This window comes from Pan paniscus, chromosome 9, assembly GCF_029289425.2.
Source record: "Pan paniscus chromosome 9, NHGRI_mPanPan1-v2.0_pri, whole genome shotgun sequence".
Classification (NCBI taxonomy): domain Eukaryota; kingdom Metazoa; phylum Chordata; class Mammalia; order Primates; family Hominidae; genus Pan; species Pan paniscus.
In genome coordinates this window covers 14,562,585-14,588,795 of record NC_073258.2, presented here as the reverse complement: position 1 = coordinate 14,588,795, position 26,211 = coordinate 14,562,585, and the positions used below count along the sequence as shown (strand labels likewise).

General features: G+C 48.0%; 1 protein-coding gene across 20 annotated transcripts in view; it reads right to left on the bottom strand.

Moving 5' to 3' along the window:
- The window catches only part of MICAL2 (microtubule associated monooxygenase, calponin and LIM domain containing 2), a 270,478-nt gene that overhangs the window by 218,811 nt on the left and 25,456 nt on the right, over window positions 1-26,211 (bottom strand). For 8 of the 20 annotated variants that reach the window (XR_003029112.4, XR_008954577.2, XM_055094131.2 and 5 more), the window contains exon 2: window positions 4,495-4,565. The exons of 5 other annotated variants lie outside the window; for them this stretch is intronic. The gene's annotated coding sequence lies outside the window, so the exon portion shown is untranslated. Of the gene's footprint in view, window positions 1-4,490; window positions 4,566-26,211 lie in introns of all 20 variants that reach the window. 7 more of the 20 variants (XR_008954575.2, XR_008954578.2, XM_055094133.2 and 4 more) reach the window with 1 other exon arrangement.

Sequence of the window (26,211 nt, the reverse complement as noted above, 5' to 3'; positions counted from 1 at the left end):
GGCATTTGGAAGTCCCACAATAAATGTTTGACGCTTCAGTCAATGCCTTGCCTATTTTTCCCCAGCCCTTCCTTCTGTGTGCAGAGAGCCATGTGAAATGTGGAACCAGGAAGGGCTTTAGAGTCAGATACCTTGCATTTGAGTCCTGGCCCTTGTGGGCATGGACAAGTTATTTAACCTGTAACTGTCTCAATTTTCTCCTCAATACAACAGGTAGCCATGCCTATCTCTCAGAGAGCTGCTATGAGGAAAAACAAGGTAATATATGTAAACCTAGTGCTTGCCCAATGCAAAGTGCTCAAGATGCATTTCCTTGAGCTCAGCAGGAAGTGTTGGGCCAAATGGAGTTCTACAGAAAAAGTGAGTGGTTTCCATTCTGGTTTATGTGCCATCAGCATAGTGCTGGGATGGCCAGTCTCTGACTGAAAAAGCCCCTCTCAGAGCAAGCAACAGTGTAATCCATGCCCTTTGCTGGAGGTTCTCACAACAAGGCCTGCTTAGCAACAACGCTCATATGATTTTGATTTGAATGGCAAACTCACAAGAGGCTACTCCTGCTAAGGCTGGGCCATCTTATAGCCTTCATTTCCTGTCTTGAATTAATCTTTCACCCCAAGACACATCATAAAACAGAATAACGGCAACTCAACAGTGTTAAGTCACTAAATACAAATCAAAACAGCCTGCACATAAGAAGCCTCAACCTCTCCATGCTGTTGCACCCAGGTTTTATTAGGCCTTGATAAACAATGAGGTAGGAGCTGTGGGGGCCCTGCTAACACCTTAGACATTCAAGTGCAGGGTGGAGGAGAAAAGAGGAAGGCACGGTGGCTGAACCCACATGAGGAGGCAACATGGAACTGCAGAGAGAGCCACTTGCTGGGAATCAGGAGACTTAGCTTCTGTCTCACTTCTACCACCAGCGTGCTCTATGGGTGTGCTTGAGTCATGTCTCTGGGCCTCAGTTTCTTTACTAATAAACGGGAGAAGTGGATTAAAGGATCCGTCATTCTTTTCAGCTTTAATACTTTACAATTGTAAATGTTAGAGACAAATCCACCTTCCCTAGCCTTTCCCCTTTTCATATTGGTTGTCCATCTGAGGTATCTCTCATCTCTCACTGAGCAACCTTCTACCAATGCTATTCCCTTTATTTCTCCAAAGTGTCTGGTCACCCCTGATCACAAGGGTTGGCCAACTTGGGGCCATATTCTTAAGAACATATTGACTACCCTCTGATCAAAAATTCAGTACAATCCAGGTACCCTGGGGCATCAAGGACTTGAAAATCCCAACAACCTTTAATCCCATTTTCCTCTGATACCAACCAACTTTCACTCCTTAGATCTCTAAGAATCTCACAAGGTTAGAGTTTTCTCCCATGCTGCTTGGCAGAAGAGTAGGGCAACAACAAGGAGTTCTTATCTGCACTCTGGCATAACTCAGGGTGGCTCAGGGGAGAGATGGCAAAGCTACAAAGATCAGGATGAAAGTGCTTACAGAAGCAAGCTCTGACCACATGAGGAGGAGGTGACCTGGAGGAGAAGACAGCGCTAATCACAAGGACAAACTGAGAGAGACACTGAGGACCAGGACCACAGAAGTCAAGGAGACTTAAGATACCACCAAACCTCCACCCCTCCCTGAATTCCTGAATAAGAAATCTGAAGGCCCCTGAGGTTCTGTGACTCGCCCAAGGCCACATAGCTAAGCTGTGGACAGTCAACACTAGAACATGGCTCTCTTGGTCTCAGCCCACTCTTATTTCTACTCTATTCTGTTGACCTCAAGAGTCTAACAAGGCCAGCTGGACCCCTTGCAGACTCGAAGAAAGATGACCCAAGTATCACTTAGGGAAAGAGCAGACCCAGCGGATATTTTGATAACTGCCTCCCGGAGCCCATGAATTCTTTCCCATCTTGACATGGTTTTCTTGTTGTTTCTCCAGCCCTTGCCACAACATATGGAAAAGTTCAGAGGTCAGTGAGAAGGAAGAGGTAGGCTCCCCTAACTGTACAGAACCCTGCATATCTAAGATAATACACACCTGTCCTTCTTCCTCAGTCTAGAGAAGGTTGGTGGGGGAAGGGTAGAAGGAGGAGATGAGTGAACTGCCTGGAAGGCTGACCTGTTTAGGCCACAGGTATTATTCATGGGCAATTAGATGGGTCACTGAAGGTCTGTGACAACAAACAGTAGGATCTGCTTCTCCCAAGGACCTCTCATAGATCAATGTCTAACGTAGCATCTCAATGTCAGGAGGAGGAAGCTCCGAGTAAAAGTTAAGGAATTAATTATTCAGTGTGCATGACCTAGTTCCCAGAGGTAAGGCTGGGTGAGAAGAGAGCTCACCAGTTCCTTATCATGGCAAGAAACTCAAATATTCCACAGGGTAGTGTTCTCTTTGCTGCCAAAGAGGGTCCACTTATGGTTGAGAGTGGCCAAAAAAAAAAAAAAAAGAGCCAAAGTTCACTCATTCCACAAGTGTTTATTGAGCTCCTCTTATGTCTCAGGCCCTCCAGAGATTTACTATGGTTGGAGTTTAGCAGAGGAGAGACATGGAATTTATAAACAGTAGGACTGGGCCATGTCCCAGCTCAGCCCTTAGACAGCTGCATTGCCTTGGGCAGGTTACAGCCTGCCTAAGGCAAATTTCTCATCTGTAAAATGGGAGAAGTCCACCTGCTTGATCATGAAGATGAAATGACCTTTATAAAACATAAAGTGCAAAGAAATATGAAGTGTAAATAATAATGATACAACATGACACACTTCCCCTGCCCTAGAGAAGTGTATAATTTGGGAATGCTTTGGAAAATAATCCAAGGTACCTATTTGGCAAGCATCACATTCTCTGTAATTTGGGGAAATTTTATGTTTCACCCTGCCAATGGAGATGAAGCTGGCAATCAGTCCCAGTCCTCAAGTCCAGGAAGTTGCAAGAAAAGGTAGAATGAACACAGAAGAGTAGCCAGGACCCACCTGGCCCTGGGTCAAGCCTGGGTTGAATGGATGAGCCAGGAGGGACCCAAGATTCCAAAGGGAAGAGAGAACAACAGCACGTGTGTTCAACAGAAACAGAACAAAACAAAAATTCATTTGAGGGCAATAGGATTGAGCCAGCCAGAATTGCTCACACTCCCCTCCCCACACATTTCAGACAACATTGGAATTCACTGTTCATTGCCTGACCCTCCTCTGTGGACAAACTCTGTATTCTGTTTCTCCAGAGAGGGGACAGTTTCTCAGGCTGTGGCAGACTGGCCAATCAGCTCTTTGCCTGGGTCTTTCCCCAGATACTAAGAATGAGAACTCCTGGAGCAGCTTTCCCTGAGGTCCAGTCAACCCCTTGTCATCCTGCCATTCAGGACTCCCGTGGACTCCTCACCCCACATGATCCCTCAGCGCCCACCAGGCCAGCTGCCAAATGCCCTGACATGCATGCCGGCTGCCCCTCCGCCGGGGCCTCCGCCCATGCCCCAGCTTCTTGGATTGGGCCCTGATGCTCTCCCCTCACCCTCACCTTCATCCTCCCTCCTCCCACAACTAAACTGAGCCGCTTCAAGGCCCTGCCAAGGCTCACATGTCCAGGGAAGCTCCCGGAGAGAAGGGAGGGTTTTATTCATCCCTATGTTCCCTCTAACTCATGGCTTTCTGTAAGTTCTTCACCCTCCTGTAAACACAGATATATGGTCCCAAAATGTTCTCTGATTGCTGAATACAGGAGCAGGGCAGAGGAGGAGGGAGGAGGGGTGCCAAAACGCCAGACAGGAAGTCCAGGGCCTGCGTTTCAATTCTCCATTGGACACCAGTGAGCCCTGTCACCTTGAGGAAGTATCTTCAGGCCGGGCCTCAGTCTCCCTGTTTGGCAATGAGGGGTTTACTCTAAACAACCTTTCTAATTATAAGGTTACAGAAACCAGGCTAGCCTGGGACACAGAAAACATGAGTCCTGGGCACTTACTAGGCTACCACCTGTGGCAGGCTATCTGACTCCTCAGACCCCAGCCTCCATGTCTATAAAATAAACAAGGATAATATGACCACCCCACCCAGGACACAAAGGTTCCCATAAGACACTGTTTGTGATGAAGCTTTGTGGACCATAAAAGCCCTGATCAAACCTCAGGGTTGAGACTCCTTGAGTCCACAAACAGCTGTTGGTCACCTGTGATGTGCCTTGTACTGTGCCTGCCGGGAATTGCTGCCTGGCTCAGACAGGAAGGCTGGAGTCTGGTTCCTTGCCCTTGAGGCTCCCACAGCCGGTAGGTGGGACAAGCAGGTGAACAAACCCTAACTCACTGGTGTATCTGAGGCAAGAACACAGCGCTAGGGGAGTGCAGAGGAGGTGGTGCTGACTCAGAGGGAACAGCGCGCCCTGGGCACGGCAAGCTGCCCCAGGATGGTGGGAACATCCCACACTTTCCTAAGCCTAGGACCAGCCCCCAGGAGCTACTCCACGGTAAACAAGATCCACCACTGTGACTTACTCACTGGATTCTCAGGCATCACAGTGGTTAAAGTCTTCTCTTTCTGGGATGAGACACACACGGGTTGCCATGTTCCTTTAAAAAACAAGAGCCCAACAATTAATGTCAGTGACATCATCGTAGCTTATGCCTCCTTTCTAGTCTCCTCCAAGAGGTCACGCATGCTTGTGCACTTTGCCTTGTGGGACACTTCACCCAGCAAGAGGAAATGGACAGAGAATCTCTCCCTGGCCTCCAACAAGTTTTGCACGTGAAGAAAGGAATAGCAAGATGGATAAACAAATTCTATTGTTGGCTGCAGTCAGGGCACCCTAAGGGCTTATCAGATCTCTACACAAAGACTTTGCTGAGGAGTAGGAGGGATCCGGAAAACAATGCTTTATTCGCTGCTTTAGTAAAAACAGAAAGTGTCAGAATTTTTAAGTGTGAGGCACAATGAAAGTAAATCAAGCAGGTGTAAAACTGGATAACAAGTCCCCAGTGTGAAATGGGTCCCATTTTCTAACACTGAGTAAACTAGGGAGTTATGAAAGTGCACCAGCTGATCATGGCTGAGTTTCCTAAACCAATTTTTCTCTTGGCTTCCAGTGACGACCCACATTATTTCATGACATCCTATTGCTTCTGCAGAAAATGCCTCTACACCTGTTTGGAAAACGAAGCCCAGAGTTACAAAATATTTCTAATGATTTACTTCCACATTAAAAAATAAATCAAAATATTTAAGAGGTAACCTCAAAGGGACAAAAACTAACACAGGTGTGAAATTTGACATCTATAAGAGGCAATATTCATACTCCAGGGAGGTATACGCACACTTTGCTCAACAGAGTGGTGCTCCCCCCCACACACACACTCACACACACACTCTCTCTCTCTCTAGCACACAAAGAGCACACATTGTTAGAGTGCTGGGAGATGGGACTCACTGTTCAGAATTCTCAGCCTGTTAATGGGAGACAGCCTATGAAGTGCTGTGTACTGGTCACACATGGAACCATCAAGGGTGGAGACTAGATCTGTTTTATCTCAGTGGCTCCTCACAGACAGCAAACAGAGGCTTACAGAACAGATGGCACTTGCCAAGCCCCTACAGCAAGGCAGGATTGGAGCCCAGGACTGGCTGCCCCTGTGCTCATGGTCGTTCCCACCAAGCTGAGGGAAAGGTGTACTGGACATCGACTCTGATTGTAGTCCTGGTGGGCCCACACACCGGGCAAGCCTGGCAAGCTCCAAGGGCGGCCACCTGGGCAGAAGCGGCAGCCCTGCCCGCCCGTCATCATCATTACCAAGCCCACACACCTCGGGGCTTGTGCCAGCTGACAAACAGGCTGGCCTGCCTGGGCCACATTCTATCAGCCTGTGCTGCAGGCTCGGTGCTGCTGCTTCCAGCCAGAAGTCAAAGCGGCTAGAGGCCTTGACTTGTCTGCCCTCTGCTTCTCAAGGGGAGCTTCTGGGATCTGTGGGTGGGGAGCTGGACATCCTGGTACAGAATTCCATCATTGGTCCAACCAGAGTTTCAGAAGCCAGGGACCCCGCCATGCTCTCTAGATCTCAGGAACAAAAGTCCCTACCCACCCTAAGGCATTACGGAGACCAGCAGCAGGGACACGGGGCTCTTCAAGGTTCTGCTTAGGCTGTCTTCATGGTGGGTTGGAGGCAGGTATGACTGGACCAGGCTACAAGGGCTGACCACTGGTCAGATGCTCACAGAAGCCTGGGCACACTGTGTCCAGCCACTCAAAGGACCAACTCGTACACTTTGTCTGACCAACAGCCAAATACACTTGAGCTCCCTGTAACACCAACAAATTAGAAGGTCCTAGAGCCCAATACCTTCTGGCCTTTGAGGGTCAGGGCCTCTGTTCCCTCATCCGTAAAATGAGGAGCTTGATACAGTTGGTGATTTCCTCACCTAAGACCCCATTCAGCTGCCCCCCTCCAGGTACCCTGACTTTTAGAGACACCGACAAAACTACTTAGTTGTTATAAGAGGGAGGGATTAACCTGTGTAGAGGTATTGCCTTGGGTAGTTAACACTGCTACCTCAGCTAATCCTCCCAGCAACCCTGTAAGACAGGTAGTACAGTATCATTACAGAGGGGGAAACTGAGGCATGGCACAGCAAAGTGCTTCACCCAAAGTCTCGATTAGCAGAGACCACAGCAGCCCTGGGACTCCTGATGGAGCTGGCCTGAGTCCACACCCATGCTCATTCCCTGACACTATATTTTCCTTTGTAATCAACCAGAATGAAGAAATGCTGTCTCTCCTTGGACTTGCCATCAGGCCAGTGCCAAGCAAAGAAGCACGAGGTCTCTGGTCCCTCATGGGCCTGATTTGGGTAATACAGGGAAGGTTTCCTGTGAGATTGAGTGGGACATGACAGGCCCAAGTGACAGGAACTCCGGGAACCTTCCTCTTGGATGTTTTCCAAGTCTAAGCTCTTCCCTGAGGGACCCCAGCACTTGGACAGGGCCTGGAGCCTCCAGGCACTCAGTAAATATTTGTTGAATGAAGAAATGAATAAACTCAGAGTTTCAATGCACTGAAGACTTGTTCAAGAACCATCTGGTGTAGGTCAGTGTGAGATAGATCAAGACCAGCTCAAACCTCACAGCCGACCCCTCAGCAGCATGCAGCAGGTAGGGGTCTCCACATCCCAGCCCCTCCCCAGACTGTGGACAAAGACTCAGGTGCTGAGCCAAACCAGGGGAGCTTCAGACAGAGCAAGAGAAGTGTCTAAATGTGCAGGCTACCCAGTGAGGCAGTTAAGAACTTGGGCCCTATGATCAGTCAAACCAAGGGTCCTATCCCAGCTCTGTCACTTTAAATTAGTTGGGTGGCCCTAGGCAAATCACATCATCTCTGTGAGCCTCAATTTCTTTTTTTAAAATGTGGATGATGTTAGCACCCACTTCATAGGGCTTCTCTGAAGATTAAATGAGATAATGCTATAAAGGACTTAGCCCATTGCTTGCTCAGAGCAGGTGCTTGGAGGTGATGTCTGTTATTGTCTGCATCAGAGTGGGTGGGTAACGGCACTTCTGGAGCCCTCTGCTTGGGTTCACTTCCAGCTCTCCTCCTAACTAGCTATGTGACTTTGGGCAAATGGCTTAACCTCTCTCTACCTCAGTTTCCTGGTATGTAAAATGGGTTGACTGTGAAGATTAAATGAGTTATGCAGGTAAAGAGCTTAGAATGTGACTTGCATAAAGTAGCTCAAGAAAAGTGAGCATTATACTTAATTATTAATATTACTAGTATTCTTCTCTCTGTGTCTCTCTCCTGATAACAGACTCCACCCCATCTCCCACTCTCCAGCCAAAAAGGAGGGTAGAGGACTCAAGGTGGGCTCATGGGAGTATCTTTTCTCCTTAGCAGTGGTACATGGGGTGTGCACATGCTCCAGGCCAGGCCAAATTCCAATCTGAAAACTCCTGGGGAAGGCCTGGTCCTCTTAGGTTGGCGGCAGGGCTGTGTGGGGTCAGCTGGGAGCTGCCTGCAGCCATAGTGCACTGAACAGGGGACTCTGGTCTGGGGATGCTGGAGGTCACATGCTGTCTTCCTGGGGCTTGATTCTTCTGCACCTCTTTTGAATCTTTGAGCCTCCTCGAAACCTTCCAATGTATCCTTTTTAATTTAATTTAATTTTTTTTTTTTTTTTTTTTTGTAGAGACAAGCTCTTGCTATATTGACCATGCTGATCTTGAACTGCTGGCCTTGAGTGCTCCTCCAGCCTCAGCCTCCCAAAGTGTTGGTATGAGAGGCATGAGCTATGCATCCCATTTTTGCTTAAGCTCATTCAAGTTTGGTTCCTGTGCCTTGAAACCAAAAAACTCCCAAGTAATAACAGCCCTCAACAAGTGCCTGCTTTATCATCACCAAATCCCACCCAGGAAGAAAAGCCAGCTGCACACCCAGTGAGACCCAGGCAGCCAAGGGAGAGCAAATATGTACAGCAAGGTATCTACAGACTGAAGTGAGGGGAGGCCACTGCAAGCCCCTGGACCAGGGCCCTTCCTGGGAGAAGAAGGTACCGAAACCAACAGCGAGCAGCCCAGCCCTGTGCTTCCTGGTTGAGAACGGAGCCTCAGACCCAGCCCCGGAGCCATGCCCATTATGAGAGGGGAAGAAGAGAAAGAAGGAAGCTAAAGCTGATTTTCATTGACTTTGAAGTGGTGCAGAAGAAAAATCCAGATAGCTATTTAAAACAACTCTTTTTAAAGGAGGAAGTAAGGGAGAAAGTGGGGAGCATGGATATGGGAAGAAAACTTGCCTTGTTTGAGTACTTAAATGTGCCATGCACTGTTGGTCACACTCATTGAATTGTATGATCTTGTCTAACCTTCAATGAAACACTGGGAACTGGATGATCATCCAACCCATTTTCCAGGTGAAGAAACTGAGGCTCATGAAGGTCAATAACTAACTCGCCAAGGTCATGCCACTAGTGCCTCATGCCTGTTCCATCCAATGCACACCACCTCCTCAGTACACTCTGATTTCAGTGGAGCCTGGGGTCTTTTCCTCACACAGCCCATTTCTACTGTCACTCACATCTGTGCTCAGATCCCTCAGAGGTGATGGCAATGTCCTGCTGCTCCTTTATTCATAACTACTCAGAGGAAAGCGCAGCCCTGAGACACAGACAGGAGAGGCAGTATCTTGACAGCTCAGGTGCATCCTTGGGCAAGTTTCCTTTTCGAGACCTTAGTTATTTCAATCTCAAAGAGCTCTAGTGTGATTTTACTGGATGGCATGTATCAGTGGGTTTCCTGCTCTTGAGGGCAAGATTTGCCTATGCCTGACAACCAGCCAACAGGCTGTAAAACATCATCTCCTTTGCATGTTTTTTGTTTTACTTTTGTTTTTTTTACTCAGTCACCTGTCCCAAGAGATTCTGACTTAATAGGGACGACTATAGTGCCTGTCACAAAGCATTGTGCTAAACAATATTATCTTTGCTTGTCTCACTTACTCACTACTTTCTGGACCAGCACCCAAAGATGATCTATTCCCGTATCCCATGCCTACTAATAGCATGGTTTTAATTCCCTTCAGGAAAGGAAGCTGCACCTTCAGGTGTGTTTTTAAAGGGTTTTAAATGGAAAAAATGGCCGGGCACAGTGGCTCACACCTGTAATCCCAGCACTTTGGGAGCCCGAGGCAGGCAGATCGCTTGAGGTCAGGAGTTCAAGACCAGCCTGACCAACATGGTGAAACCCCATCTCTACTAAAAATACAAAAATTAGCCAGGTGTGGTGGCGCACGCCTGTAATCCCAGCTACTTGGGAGTCTGAGGCACAAGAACCTCTTGAACCCAGGAGACAGAAGCTGCAGTGAGCCGAGATGGTGCCACTGCACTCCAGCCTGGGTGACAGAGCAAGACTCTCAAAAATAAAATAAATAATACAAAATACAAAGCAACAGAAAAAAATCCATGGCCTGGTAGCAAAAACTAAGAACCAAAATATGCTGACAACCGCCCACCTCTCCTGCAGCATGGGCCATGAGATGAACACACAAATGAGCACAGGCAAGCGCCTTCTTCCACAAGCCCCAGGGAACCCAGCACCGAGGTCTGCACGGGCATAAACTAAATAACCAGTGGAGTAAGGAGTAAAGATACAAGCATCAGTTGGTACAAAAGAACACACAGCCAAGATGGAAGTGGTAGCTTCTAGCATTTGCTAGAGAATTAAACTGGGAACTATGATCTGGAATGACATGAAAATCTTCCTGACTACAATCATGTCAAGAAGAAAAGCTCTTGGCAGAGCCTTGGCTCTATCTGTGGGAATAGGGAAGATCAAGAAGCCATCCCAAGCAGGAAGCCTCGCCTGCTGACCCTCACAGGACACAGGCTTCATAATGCCACACCGCCCAGTGCCCAGCTGGCAGCTAATGGCTATTCTCTTTGTTTTCCAGCTGCCAGCTTCAGACAGTGGTTGCCCCAGTCATGGGGGATTATCCAGGCAGGTATTTCCCTTACTTTTCTTTTTCTTTTCATAACTTTATTCTCTGCTATTTAAAAAATCAAAAGGAACCGGCTCATTTTCCCTGAGGGCATGATTTGGTTTCACTCCTGGGTGAGATATGGTGCCACACAGCATAGCACTGCCTGGTGTTGGAGTGGCATGCAGTACACTAGCAGGGATCCATGGGCAACTTGGACCAGATAGAAATCTGAAAGAGAGTGGAATGTTCAAGGGGTCGCATTTCCTGCACTCCTGCTGCAAACCTGGTTTCCCTTAAACCAGCCAGGAAAGATTATTCAAACAGCATTTGCTGAGTGCCCTGGCTGGGACTGTGAGGAACATTAAAAAGCATGGGAAACAGGGGCCAGGACTCAGGAAGCAGAGGTGGTAGAAGGATGGGTGTTGCCTCAGAGCAGCCCACCCCTAGGCTTGGATCCCTGCCTTGCTGCCTGTCTGTTGTGCGACCTCAAGCAAGTCATTTCAGCCCTAAGGCTCATTTGCTCCCCTTTGTGGAATGATGTCTACCTTATAAAGCTAGGGTGAGGATTCAATGAGATAATACCTATCAAAGAATAACAAAAGCTGCCATATGTTAGCCATTTACTATGAGCCTGGACCTGTGTGCAAAGTGCTTTGCATGGATTATTCCATCCAGTTCTTACAACTTCCCTCTGAGTAGGCATCACATCCTCAATCTCAAATGAGAAAATGAGACTCAGAGAAATGAAAACACTTACCCAAAGTCACACAGCTCATAAAAAACAGAGCTAGGACATACCCAGCCTCCATGCAACTGCCTGGAACATGGTGGGTGCACAAAACATGTTGCCTGCCTTCCCTTCAGGAAGCAGAGAGGGTGAGAAAGAACTCCCAGGAAACAGGTAAATGCTGAACTGGGGGCTGTTGATTCTCTGCCCAGCAAGCATATGGAGAAAGGAGCGGAAACTGGGTCTGAGAGGGTTTAGGAAGCCTTTCTGAAGACAGCAGGGCTGAATCCAGACTTGGGGGATGAGGGTGTTGAAAAGGCAGAGAAGAAGGAAAGTGCTGAAGAACCAAAGCAAAGAACTGGGGCCAGGGATGGCCCAGGTGCAGAGGAGAGGAGACCAGCCAGCTTGGAGGATGAGAAGGGGGAGCTGGTCTGACTGAGGGATGGGCAGCCTGAGCCATTACCTTGGGGCAATTCTACTGGGATCTTTCTCACTTGCAACCCAGAGGCCCTCCTGCCTCTGCTCCTCCAGTCATGCGACCATCACAGAGGGAGCTGAGAAGCAGTTCCAGATGCCAAAGCCCAGAAACCTCTCTCTTCCCACAGCAGGATCAGGGTCCACCTCCATAAGCAGGTGTGTTTGCCAATTCCCAGTCTGTGCTGCTCTGCAGACCTGCCAGGCCTTAATTCTAGCCCAAGTGCTGGGGTGCCAGGAAGCTAAAATGCTGCCATGTGCACTTAAGAAGCACCACCCTCAGAGCCTCCACCCAAGCATTCAAAGTTGGCAGGAGGGAGGAAGAGGCACAGGTAAAGCCGAGGTTGTAGGACCTGAGCCCCTTGTGGCAGGGTCCCTGTCTTGCTGGACTTTGTATTCCTCATGCCTGCTGGGACACTGTAGGTACTTCCTCAATAAACTTTTGTTGGGCTGAACTAAACAGGAGATTCTTCGGCTTAAGGAACAACTCCAAGGAGTTTAACAAGTCTGAATTAAGGGCTGACTTTGAGCCCTGGGTTTAGTCCCACCTTGGCTAGAAGGATCATTTGCCTGTTTGCCTCCCAGGGAGTAAGTACTCCCCATCCCATCCCTCTGCCCTGTGGCCTCTGATTCAGCCCCCTGCAGGCCCCTGGCCAGGCTCCAGGCAGTGATTCTGGGCTCTACACCTCAGCACCTGCTCCTCCTCTTGCCTCCTCCACCTTCAGTTGCAGGGTCCCTCATGGCACATTTATGCTCAGGACAATTTCATACTCAGGCACTGCAAATGCTTAAAGCTACAATGCTCTCCCCCATTGTCTCCCACTCCCCACCAAGTTCCAAATGCTGAGTCCCAGCCCAGACCTCAGATCCACAGAGAAAGGACAATGGAGTGGGGATGATTTGAGCAACTCCAATAATCAGCTCTGCTCAAAGCCATCACCATGTGCTTAGTTCAGGAGTAACAAGACCTGGGAACAAAGGGTGAAAGTAGAATTGTATAGCCTGGGCGCAGTGGCTCACGCCTGTAATCCCAGCACTTTGGGAGGCCAAGATGGAAGGATAACTTAGAGTCCAGGAGTTTGAGACCAGCCTGGGCAACACAGGAAGACCCTGTCTCAACTAAAAACAAAAGAAAAAATTAGCCAGGCATGGTGGCGTGCACCTGAAGTCCCAGCTACTCCAGAGGCAGAACTGGGAGGATCATCTGGGCCCAGGAGGTTGAGGCTGCAGTGAGCTATGATCCCACCACTGCTCTCCAGCCTGGGTGACAGAGTGAGACCCTGTCTCATATAAATAAATGAATCATAAAATTAAGAGAAAAACAAATGAAAAACTGTCCACGTAATTGAGGACCACCAAAAAAAAAAAGAAGAAGAAGAAGAAAGAGAGTAGAATTGTATAAAGGTCGGCTGGTCACCCATGACCTCCTCCCAGTCCTCTTTAGGAAAAGGGCTAAGGGGGAAATGATGACTGGCTTTAGGGGAAGAGTCAATCTGAAACTCCAGAACAAAGCTTTCTGGGATAGGAAGGGGGGTGCGTGTTTCATTACCTTCCACTTGCACGTTTTGGAGCAAGTTATTCAACCCTGCAGAGCATCAGTCTCCTGACCTGTTCAATGGGGACAGTACCCAGTAACTGCACAGGGTAACTGTGAAGACCAAATGAAATATGAATGGGAATGTGTTTGGCAAACTGTAAAGCACCTTTGGAAATATCAGACATTTTCCAAATCCTGAGAGGTGGGGTCTTCAGGTCAGAATATGTGGCTTGAAGGGTAAAAGAAAACCAAGAATCACTTCTTTTGGCACAAGTCTCTATTGACAGCTTCTAGGACAAGGCACAAGTCTTCAGGGATTTTAGAAAGATGCTGATTGAATTCTATTCATGGTCTTGTAAAGGGGAGACCTACACCCACATCTATATAATAAGGCAAAACAGAATGTGTTACAGAATGATCCTGCAGAGAGGATGGACATTCTATCCTGACCTCAGAGATTAAGAAGGCACTTACAATAATATTATAATATAAAAATAATATAAGAATTGTTAACATAATAATAACTCTTTCAGAGTGCTTGCTATGGGCCAGGCACTGTTCTAAGTGTTGACATAGCTTCTCTGATATTCTCATAACAACCCTATGAAGCAAGTTTGCAGATGACAAAACTGAGGCACAAAGAAATTGACTTCTATCTTGGACTTACATGGCTGGTAAGTGCTGGAGCCAGGATTTGAACTTGTCAGGCTCTGCTCCTTTTGGGAAACCAAAATGGGTTTCAGATAGACTCTGAGAGGGTGGCTGAAAGGCTCTGATAAAGCCTGCAGGGCTGAGTCATTGAAGAAAGGTACTGTTTCACCCACAGTGTCTCCCACCCATGCTTTCCCCACTACATTCACACTGCCCCGATCTGTCCTGGAAATTGGCCATGCCTCTGCTCTCCCTGCACCTCTTTGTGGGTACCTAATACCAAGAGAGACTGATATGAGAACCTATATGTCAATGTTTACATTTACACAATGGAACACTCATGGATTAATCCCAGCTCTGCCATTTACCAGCTATGTGACCTTGTCAAGTCTTAGTCCAGGGCTTCTGCTTCCTCATCTGTAAGATGTGGTTAACACTTATTATCTTGGGCAGTTATTGCAAAGATGAAATGGGATATGTCTAGTGCAGCACCTGGCATGTTGCAGTCTTGATAAACAACTGTTAAATAGGAAGACTTTACAAAGGATTTCCATTGCAAAATCATTTTCTTCAAGGTAAGATCTGGTGGTAACAGTAGTACTTTTAACTAGTATTCATCTGGTTTTCATCTGCCACTAACCTACACCCACAACATGGATGATCTCATTTAATCCTGAAAAGCGCCATTATTTTCTTCATTTGACTTGGCTTCAGGACAAGAAAGGATGTCCCTAACACATTAATTTTACACACACATACGTATATGCAGACAGAGGGACAGACAGTAGAGCAAGACAATATTTTTAGGCACTTATTATAGGTCAGGTGCTAGTCTAAGTATTCTACATTCAGTAACCCACTTCATCCTCTTGAAAACGTGCCTGAAATGGTAAGTACCATTTTATCTCCATTTACAGATGTGGAGCTTGCAGCACAGTGAGGAAAGTGTCAAATGAGTAGACTTTTTTAGTCTACAGTGGTCATCTCCTCCTGAACCTCTGCTCCCCTGTCTCAGCCGCCAATATCCTATCCTCTACAAAGCCACTAGGGAGATCTCCCCACACATGTCACTCCTCTGCTCAAGAGCACTCAAAGACTCCCTACTGCCTAGTCAGAGACCCCCAGCAGGTGGAAGAGGATCAACTGTGGGCTCAAGATCCCAGTAGGATCAGGCCTTGCCTCCTTCCCTGTGCTCCCAAAGTCCCAGTGACAGGGTGAGTCAGTGAAACCTCCTCTAACCACTCTGTTTAAAATTACAGCCCTCCCCAAGCTGCTCCCCTCTCCATGCAGCACACACCATCTCCTTCCCTGCTTTGATTTTCTCCACCCTACCTCTCATCACCTGGCCTCCCACACATTTAGCTCACTTGTTTATTGTCCCTCTCCCCTTCTGGGAATGTGGCAAGGGATGTTATCTTGTTTTGTTTTTTTCCCTGCTGCAACCCAGCACTGAGAGCAGTGCCTGCCACAGAGTAAGAGCTCATAAATACCTGCTGAATGAATGAATGAGCAGACATGTAAAATGCCTAAGAAGAAAATGTCCCCATAGAGCAATGGTGAAAGAATGGCTCCAGGAGGCTGGAGGCTAGAGATGCCTAGACTGAAATGTCTTGGAGCTAGACCCTTTCTTGCCTATCTTCCTGAGATTTACCTGTGAGACCCTGGGCCTTCATCCTCCCATCCCTGTTCTGAAGTTAAACACACTCCAACTCAATCTCTCTCTCATTAAAGCCTCTTTGCATCTGTCCTAAACTCACCTGCCTAGCCTCATTTCCCGCTGCCCACCTTCAAAGCAGGCAATTCCCCATTTCTCCTGGCCTCAACACCCACTAGAGATGCTCTCTTCTTACTCCCAACTTATCCATCTGCACTGCAACTACCCATCAGGATCCAGATCAAATGCTGCTGCTGCCGCCACCTCTGCTCCCTCCTCCAGGAAGCTTTCCAGGCCCTCCCTAGCCCACAGAAAACACTCCCCACACCCACTGCTGCCTCCTTCAGGCAGATGGACATTAGTCATGAACTACCTTGTGGTTTTTCTTCTATGATTGAGCTGAACTGTTGCGAAAATCTCCTGTTACTTAATTTTTTTTTTTTTTTACACACATAAGCCTTGCTTTCCCAAGCCCCCTGTAAATACTTTAGGAGGAGAAGTTGAGCCTTATGCATCTTGTCATCCCCACAGCACAGAGCCTAGGGCACATAGTAGGTGTTCAATAAATGCTTCTTAATTGCCCAGGGTAAATAAGTCACCTCCCCAATCAGGTCACTTCCTCAATTATAGGTACCTGGACTGGCCACTCCCAAGAGGCTGCATTTTTTCTTCAGAGCCAGCTGTGATCTCGGTTACCTGCAAACCTCACCATGGGCCTATGTTTTCAAAGGATCTTAGACCTATTCTAATCTCACTCCACTGAACTGGGCAGACGAGATGATTTGTAAAGCATCTCAGGTCTGGCAAAGCAAAGTACATACTTCTTCCAGGCAAACCCAGAGATTCAGAGCTTCCAATCTCCTTAAATACTGGAGTTCACAAGAGGAAAAAACCATGGTGTAAGTTTTAAGTGACCGACAGCAGAAAACCAACATGAGGCTCAGGTGCACGCCTTGAGCACCAGCTATCACTAAACCGAGATTACAGTTTACTGTAATGGTCCTAAAATCCCACATGACTTCTGAGGGAGAGGCCCTGTTTACTGCAGACCCTCCATGTGCTGGCCTATGCCAGGCTCTGGAGGAGGGCCTCCCTGAGTCCCCTCTGCAAGGTAAGTGGGCTGGGACCAGCCAGCTTTACACCTGAGGAGCTGAGGCCCAGGTGGGTAGGAGGCTGCAGAGCCCTGACTCAAGCAGGTGAGTCACTCACTCCACATGGCCTCCCCAGTTCACATTAGCCAATCAGGCATCCCAGATTATCTGTTATTTAAAGAAAAAAACTGAATAAGAAATACTTGCACTGGATTCCAAAGTCAAAAGAATACAAAAGTATTCAGAAAAAGTTTCCCTCCTACTCGTGTCCCCATCTACCTACCACGTCCCCACTCTAAAACAGGTCACCACTATTATCAGTTGCTTGTGTCTGTTTCCGGACCATGATTATGCATATATACACAAATATAAATATGTGTCCTTTTCTTTACATTAACTGATAGCAGACTAGACACACTTCTTTGCACCCAGGCTTTATCTTTTAAAGGACTAGACTTGGGACAGGGCAGAGAGATAGAGTATCTCTACATAACAAAAAAAAGATGCCGGGCACGGTGGCTCACGCCTGTAATCCCAGCAATTTGAGAGGCCGAGGCGGGCAGATCACGAGGTCAGGAGATCAAGACTATCCTGGCTAACATGGTGAAACCCCGTCTGTACTAAAAATACAAAAAATTAGCAGGGCATGGTGGTGCATGCCTGTATTCCCAGCTACTCGGGAGGTCGAGGCAGGAGAATCACTTGAACCCAGGAGGCGGAGGTTGCAGTGAGCCGAGATCGCGCCACTGCCCTCCATCCTGGGTGACAGAGCGAGACTACGTCTCAAAAAAAAGATGTACAGCTATGTGAAAAGCCCATGAAATAAAGAGAAATATTCTGGAGAACACATGGGTGACAAGGGAAGAACTAAGGCATAGAGATACCATGGAAATGGACCCCACTGGGCTGCTGCTGATACAGATCCCAGGCTAGCCAGAGATGAGCTCTGGTGGGTGGGGCTGAGATCAGACACCCTGAGAGCGCAGGAAGACCCAGTGGCTAAAGGCTAAGCCTGGCTTTGCAGAGAGTTTCATCATCTAGAAAAGAGAGGATGTGTCCATAGAAACAGGGACTAACCTAGTTCCCTAATTCCCACAACAATGGTGGAATGGGTTAGTGACCAGAAGGACACAGGAACTGTGGAGGAAAAACAATCATTTCCTGTGAAATTAGCAAAAGACCAAGAAGGGGAAGTTGGTGCTGGAGACTCAAAGAACACAGACTTCAAGTGGCTGGGAGATCAGAAGAGCTGCTAGATGCGAGATGGAGGAAGTTAATGACTTGGACTCTGAATGCAACTCCAGCCAAACAATTGAGGAGACCAGGACAGGGGAGCAAAGAACCAACACTGGAATAAAGAGTAGAGTGGAGATAGGGGTTTAGTTTTTTTGTTTTGTTTTTTAAAAAGGATATTTAGACATTTGCAATGACTTCAAGTCCCCTAGCCCGGGAAAGTGACCTTCCAGAGCACTGAAAACGTTCACAGATGAGATGCTAAGCTGCCTGGTGCAATCTCTGGGGAGCAGCCCAGGAACAGCTGAAAGCAACCTTGGAGCCCTCGAGGAGCTGAGAACACGTAACGTTAAGGCTGTTCATGTCCTTTTTGATGAAGCACTTGATAGTAGATGCAGAACTGCAATGGGCATGGCCTATCTAGCTTCAGAAAGGCGTCTTAGGTCAGAGAAGCAAAAGGACAGAGACTAGGCTAGGGGCGGCTTCAATCACTCTTCCCAAAGTAAGTTGGTCAAAGATCGCAAGTCCACTGAGGGGAGGTCTCCAGGAGTGTGACAGAGGGGTCCCTTTGATAAGCATTTATCATGACTTGGGTGACGCTGTGGAAGGCATACTTAAATAGGATTCTGATCAATGGAACAGGGCTGCACTGAATTTAACAAGTTGAAACTTAACAGGAATGATCATTCTGAATCAAGCAGGAGCAAAATAGGAGGCTCTGCCTTTAAATTCTAAAGCCACACAAGTTTAGGACAGGGGAGAAGCAGCTTAGCAACAGCACATGTTAAAAAGACCTAGTCAGCAGTAATGTCTGTGATGTGATGCTGCTGCCAGCAAAGCTCATAGAGTCTTGGGCTGCATTAAGAGAAGCAGAATGTCCGGAACTGGAGGTGATAGCTCCCTTCTTCTGCTATCCTCATACCATAAACACAATATATGGTCTGGACACTGCCTTCGCTGTATAAAAAGATCTGAACAAACTAGGGCATGTTCAGAGGAAAACCACAGAGAAGGTAAAAATCCTGAACCCACACAGTGGGTTGTTAATCTGGAAGAAGATGCAGTAGAGAAACAGAGGGCTGTCTTCAAATAACATATTTCACTGATCAGAAATGCATTTTTCCCATTATAAAATGTCTGAAAGCAGAATGTGTCTTAAAACCCCTCGAAACCTAACAATCTCTCCCGGGATGCAGCTGTGGCATAGCTGTCACTGCCTCACATATGGAAATTTGACTCATTCCTGGTGGCATATCTGAACAACCATGATCTAAAACATTTCAGGAGCCAATACTTTTAAGGACCATTTAAGAAAGGAATGTGAGTCCTGGTTGTTAACAAAAAAACTTTCATTGATACCTTCTGGTAAAATCAAGAAAACACCAGAACTGACATAATGGGTGTCAGCAGCTGGAAAAAATTCCAGGGACAAGAGAGATGAAGAAATACATCCCCACTTGACTAGAAGAGAACAGTGAGTCAGAAAAACATGGACATTGATGAATCTCAGTCAAAAAGTGATTCAGAAGAGTTAGATTCTGAAAGCGAAGTTTTAGAAATGCCTTAACCAATTTACTTTTGTATATATGCAAGAGTGATATAAAATTAAAAAAGTATGTCTAAAATCTTAAAAAATTCAGAAAATATAAAATAAAAATTTTAAGCAATGGCGAAGCATTGTGCCACAGTTTAATTGGCAGCTCTTCTTCTTTCTTGAGGGTACATGAAATAATGGTATATCTTTCAGTTGATGGTGTTAGAGATTTGATTTAAAAAAAAATTTCTGAAGAGCTATTGATTGGGCGGTAGACAGATTAGACCTACTCTCCATGGCACCCAAGAGGAAGAACTGGGACCAAATGCCAGAAGCTATAGGAAGCCATCAGGAGGAGGAGTTCAAAGACAGGATGGATCACCTCCAACCTATAAACTCAGGCTAAACCACCACTGGGGAGCGATCAAGCATCCAGTGGGGTTGATGATAAGGCTCTCCCAGACCTGCAGTTCCAAGGTTTATGAGAAGAACTTCTCACCAGGAAGTGAAAGGTGGCCCATCGTTCTTCACTGCACACACAGGTGCTTTGACTGAGCCATTTCCTTTAAAAAGTCATTAAAGGCAGGCCAGGCGCGGTAGCTCACTCCTGTAATCCCAGCACTTTGGGAAGCTGAGGCAGGCAGATCACTTGAGGTCAGGAGGTTGAGATCAGCCTGGCCAACATGGAGAAACCTTGTCTCTACTAAAAATACAAAAATTAGCCAGGCGTGGTGACACGTGCCTGTAATCCCAGCTACTCGGGAGGCCGAGGCAGGAGAATTGCTTGAACCTGGGAGGCAGAGGTTGCAGTGAGCCAGGATCGCACTACACTGCAGCCTGGGTGACAGAGTGAGACTCTGTCTTTAAAAAAAAATTAAAAGTTATTAAAGGTAAAAGGCACTTAGGGGCCAGTACCGAATGAGAGGCCTGAGGCAACAAGGAACCCTGCCCGCATCTGTGCTCCAAGACTCCTGTAGGCCAATTCAGGAATGAGCCAGAGGGGAACAGGCCACCTGCATGCCACTATGTGCCAGGCACCATGAGAGGTGTGCTACGCCCATTACCCCATTTAATCCTCACAACCTCCCCGTGAGGTAAGTAGCATCACTCCCATTTTACAGAGAACAAACCCAAGGTTTAGAGATAGTATGTGTGTGTCTTGTCCAATGTTTACAGTGACTGAAAACCCATGGTCTGTCTGTGACAGCATGCTTCAAATTGAGAGTACTCCAAAAATCTTGGTGGACAGAATGAATGCACTGAGCAATCAATGTATCAATCAGTGAACAAATCAGCTTGTTCTCATATGGGTAGCACTGATCCTAGAATAAAAAAGAAAGCAAGCCCATTTCAGTGCCCCACCCCAAATCCCATCAATACCTCCCATCAATAGCACTAAACTCATTACATTTGCTGCTTGCAGGAACAATTTATTCCATCACATAAAGCAAAAGTGTCCCTGAGACATACATGGAAGAGAACAGGTGCCAGCCCCGCTCAAATGTCAAAGCTGAAAATGCACCAGGCTGTGGTGCCTCCCATCTGCCAGGTTAACACGGGAGCAGGCGGAAGCAGAGCTCAGCCTTTATCCACCTCCCTGTGGCCACGATGGCCAGAGGGCTGGGAGGCAACCAACCCCCTACCTGCTCCACCTGTCCAGGCCATTCAGTCCAGCTCCAGGTTTGCCAGCCTCTGCAAACTCTCTCTTCAACTAGAGAAGGAAACTCAATGTGCACACAGGAAACCCAGGGCAGGATGCACTTGAAGGGGATATTCAGGTGATTGTGAGGCTGTGCAGAGGAGAGAATCAGCATCATTCCAGATGATGTACAAATGCTCTGACAGCCGCTGACTCCTACAGAGCCAATTCTTCCAAAGGCGCTTTCTTTGGAGCAGGTGGTCAGCTGGGTTCCTGCACCATCCCAGCTTTGCTGCCTCCCTCACACACAGACAGGGAACTCCTGCTCCTGCTCCAGCAGTAGCCCCCAGAGGAGCTCAGCACCTCGACTGCCCTATTTATTCCCCTCAAATTGACCTTGAGTCAGGAGAAGATCGGTGTGAAGAGCTTAGCCCGCAGCGAGGTGGTGAAAGTGAAGCAGATGCTATTTGCTACACAGAGTCAAGAGCCACCAAAGCTCAGACAGCCACACTTGGGTGTACAAGCTGCCGAATGTGACAGATGTCCCATATCCTAAGACCTAACCAGGAGTTCCAAAAAGGGCTGCCCTCCTGATAAACCAAAGACAACCCTTTGTTTGCAGACTCCCTTCACAAAGAAGGCTGTGGGTCAAAAGCCAGGATACAGACAAAGTCTTTTTGGGGGCCCAGCCTTACTGCCCCCCACCCTGTTCCCCACAGCCCTCCTCAGTCCAGGGGAATGGCAGCTGTCTGGCAGTGTGCACCTCCCGTGAACGGAGGGCAGTGTCCTGAAGGATGACTCTGACTATCCCTCTCTGACAGCTTCCCACAGTCCGCTGGGTTCAGTCCACACCCACACCGCCCCCAGAACTCAGGGCTCTCCATGCCTCAGAGCAGCCTGATTCCAGCCTCAGCTTCTCTAGGCAGCCCTCACGTTTCTACCACATGGTACCCTGACTGTGCCCTCACTTTTCTACATCTCTTTGTGCTGTTACCTCTGCCCATCTCTGCCTATGGAAATCATACCTATCTTCCAATACCCTTCTCAATCTACAAACTCCACCTCCTCCAGGAAGCCTCCCCTGGTTCCCCTACTGTGGGACTCTGTGGACATTCCATACTCTGTCTTGGTGTTCAGCCACAGGTGAGCTTGTCTAATGCACCTCCCTCCATGAGTTAGAAGAGCAGGCAGCTTCCACCAGTCATTACAGGGACTCTAGCCCAGCAGCTGCACACTGTGAGCTCCGAGCCTGGGCCTATGGCTGTTGATGCCCCCAGCACCCTATTTGCCATCTCTCAGGATTCCCTCCTCCTCCTGTTCCCAGCTGACTCATCCTATGCCCCATCCTCTTAAGGTTCAGCCCTTGGCTGACAGCTAATCAAAGATAAACTCATCTCTGTCAACATATGGTCCTTCCCAGTTAAATTCTGTATTTTTAACAAACGGCTTCTGAGGACAAGGGCTAGGAACAAAGGTGGGAATTCTAAGCCCCAAGGCTCTGGGGGAGGTGGTTATGATAAGAAAAGATCTTGGGACTGAGACCAGCCAGTGCTGCAAGCGTACACAGCATAAATTCAAAGAATGTGGGAGGTTTTAGAAAGGGAGGATGAGGCTCTGTCCTTCAGTACACGCAGCCAACTGTAAGCACAGCTGCATTCGACTGATCAAGGACCACAGCCTGGTGGGAAATGGTAGATGGAAAAGAGACCTGACTCTGACCTGGCTGGGTGACCTTGAGCAAGAAACACACCTCTCTGTCCACTCAGCATCAGGAAGCATCCGAGTGTCAGTTTCTTCATAGGTAAAACAAGGTGGCCAGGATGAGAACTAGACCATCCCATGAGGCCCATCCAACCTGACATCCCAAGGCTCTGTGACTCATGGCCTCTGTGGCCTCCTCCCTCCTGGGAGGTCAGTGTCATTTGAAACTACCCCACTCTCAAGCCCCACCTGAGTCCAAAGGGAAAGGGAGAGCTAGAGATCTCCCAGCCAATCTGCAGGTGGCCTATGAGGGCGGGCCTCAACCACTGCAGGTGGAAAGAAGGGGCAGAAGTGGGGGAAAGGTGTTGCATTCTATGCTCTCATTCATGCCATCTGTCTCGGCCTAGACAAAAGACAGTCAGCCAGTTGCCTTCACCTCCTTGGCCTACCTTTTTTAGAGATTACAACTGTCTGCTAAATTTAAGTGCTGCTCTAAAATCAGGACATATAAGGTCTCTCAGGCTGGATTTGAAGGGTTTCATAATGGATAGAGCATAAGAGCGATGAAGAATTAAACTTGGAGGCAATCTAAGCTGTATTGTGCAGCCATGCCAATTAAAGATCTTTAAAAATAGCCTCTCTCCTCTCATGCTGTAGATGAAGTTTCAGCAATAAACAGACATCTGCTAGGAGCTTCTGAAGAGATACAACATAAACACCCCAGAGAGCAGCCATAAACAGCCCACAGCACTCTCCAGGCGGCAGGCAGCATCCTGTTCACGAGGGGAGGAGGGGGGAACCCAGAGCCCAGGGAAACAGAGAAGAGGGTTCAGGGGTCAAGGGCAGAGGAGGAGGTGGTATCCAGTGGCTGGGAAGGATGGAGGGTGGCTCCCTACAGGAGGAGGAAGTAGTGGGGCCAACTCAACTTGGTAGAAAATGGAGAACTGGTTGCCTTCTGCAGGGAAAGAAAAGGTCAGGAACCCACCTAGAGGATTTTCAGAAAGCCATCCAGAGGACTCCATACCAGTGTCATTCATTCTGGCAATGGGTCACTCGTTAAATGTGAAAAAACAAAACAACAACAACAACAACAACAAAAACCCTGACATTTTGGAGTGCATATCCAGGCAAGGGACTTCACAAATATTTTAATTTCATCTCCAGATCAAGCTCTTGTAATAGGTATAATTACCTCCTTTATGTAGACTAAAATACTAGGATTCATTAACTCGCCCAAGGCCACAGGGCTCGGATTTGAGCCCAGGTCTGTCTTAGTGCTTTTTGTTTTTGCCTATGTCACCTGCATCCACAACATGCCCCTGAGGTTTATTCGCAGATTCCAGGCTCTTTGAACCCCCAAATCGAACACAAGGGGGCTCCTAAAGGAGAGAGCTGGCAAAGTAGAGTGGAAGGGGAAATGGTTAGGCCTTGGCCAAATGAGACAATGGCCAAGTCTCTGCAGCCCTGTGGGCCCTGTCTCTTTACATCCTGGTTGCTTCTTCGGCAGGCCGCAGGAAGAGCAGAAGGGGAACAGGCACCAGGACATGCCTAGACTATGTCTGGAAGGATCCACAGGGGGCTGGGGACAACAGCTGCCAAAGAAGTAAGAACTGAGGGCTGGAGGACAGGGAAAGAAGGGAGATGTACTTTTCATTCAATTTCCTTTGTACTGAGTGGATATCTTACTGTGCATCTGTGTGTGCGTGTGAAGGTAAGTCCTATGCATCTATGTATGTGTGGGATGAGTACCACACATATATGTATGTATGTGTGGGATGAGTACCACACATATATGTATGTATGTGTGGGTAAGTCACTTTTAAGAAAGCCCAAGATACAAGATAACCAACACGCCCAAGCAAGACCTTCTAGGTCATCTGGTTGGGGCAAACCTGGAATCCAGAAGAAGCCTGAAATTTCACACAGTGCTTCCTCCTACTCCTCCTTCACAACAGTAATGTGTGGCAACTCCAGGCATGTGGCCGGGAAGCTCTCCCGACATGGACCCCATGGTCCCCAAGGCTCCAACTGCATGAGCCTCACAGGACATTCCCTGAAGAAAAAGACTGAGTGAATCCTCTCCCTGAGGGTCTGGAAAGAGGTTGGAAATCCCCCTGTGTGTTTCTCTATTCTGTTTTCCTTTCATTTAGCCATCAGACAAATGATGTAGCCTCTTTCTTACAAGCAGGGAGATCCTGATCTTACTACCTTTGCATCAGATTGTGCAAAACCTGGCTGTCCTGATACATGGAGCTGATTTGACAGCAGCCACAGACTCTACACACAGCACCCAACCCCCATTCTGCTCCTTTTGGATGAACAGTTGTCCAATGAGGGCTCAGCAACCAAGACCCTGGCAGACCCTGGGCCCACTCTGTTTCAGAGGGCAGCTCTTGTTAGTGAGAGCTGCTTCTTCAGTCTCCCTTACACCTCATTATCCTGGCTCCAACACACTATATACTGAGATCCTGCAAAGCTTCACCAGATAAGTCAGTATTCAGATAAGTGGCCAGGGCCAGCCATTCAGAGTCATGGGAACAAAGAAGTAGTTTCTGCACCTCAACATGTTGGTACTGCTGCAGCAAGGCCAGAACAGGGTGTTCTTAGACTCCCACTCGTGTCTCCAGCATGTGCTGGGCTTCCAGGCTGTGTGTGTCAAGACCTTGGGTCTGGAGATGTCCCAGAAACCTGCTGTTGCAGTGGCTCAGAGCCCAGGGACCACCGTCCAACCCCTTGCTGCCCTCCTCTTGCTGCCAGCAGAAAGAACATCTGCACTAGACATTCTCTCTTGCCCAGCAAAGGAGAAAAACCTGAGCCCCAAACCAGCAGGAAGCACAGCTCCGGTTCTTCTGCCTGCCCTTACCTCTGTAATTCATCAAAAGAAATCTAACCAAGCCTTGGAAGGAATGCAGGTGCCTCAAGGTATCAGGACAGCCACTGGGAGGTGGGGATTTGAGAGAAAGAGGAAGGCAGGGAAATTACCCTGACCCTCAGGGGAGAGAAACATTAGCTCAAATAAAGAACAAACTAAAAATTTCAACCCTAAAAACACCAGCACTATCCACATACGCACAGCTCACTGCCAGACACCACTGAGATGGGCGGTTTGTCCCGTGATGATGGTAGTGATGTTTAGACGCAAAGACAGGTACAGTGCAGTGGTACTTCAGACACTATTCCATACATGGTCATCACAAAAGGCTCTTCATTTGAGACATGAGCAGCTGACAGAGAAGGGAAGCATCTCCAAATCAGACCCCATGGTTGACCCAATCCTGCCAAGAAAGTTTGTTCGTGAACAGAGGGCCAGAGTCACCTATCACTCCCACCGGCTCTGAATTTCTGAGGCCACGTGATCGATGTTTTAGGAAGAAGAAGCCTTATCAGCCCAGGCCAGCCATGCTGTCTACCTCTGGGGAGGGTGTAGGGAGGAAAACAGAAACTAGAGGAGGGAGGAGTCCAGGCACCCCAAAGTGAGGGAGCAGGGTGTTTGGCCATTGGGCACTTTCCTGAGAGGAC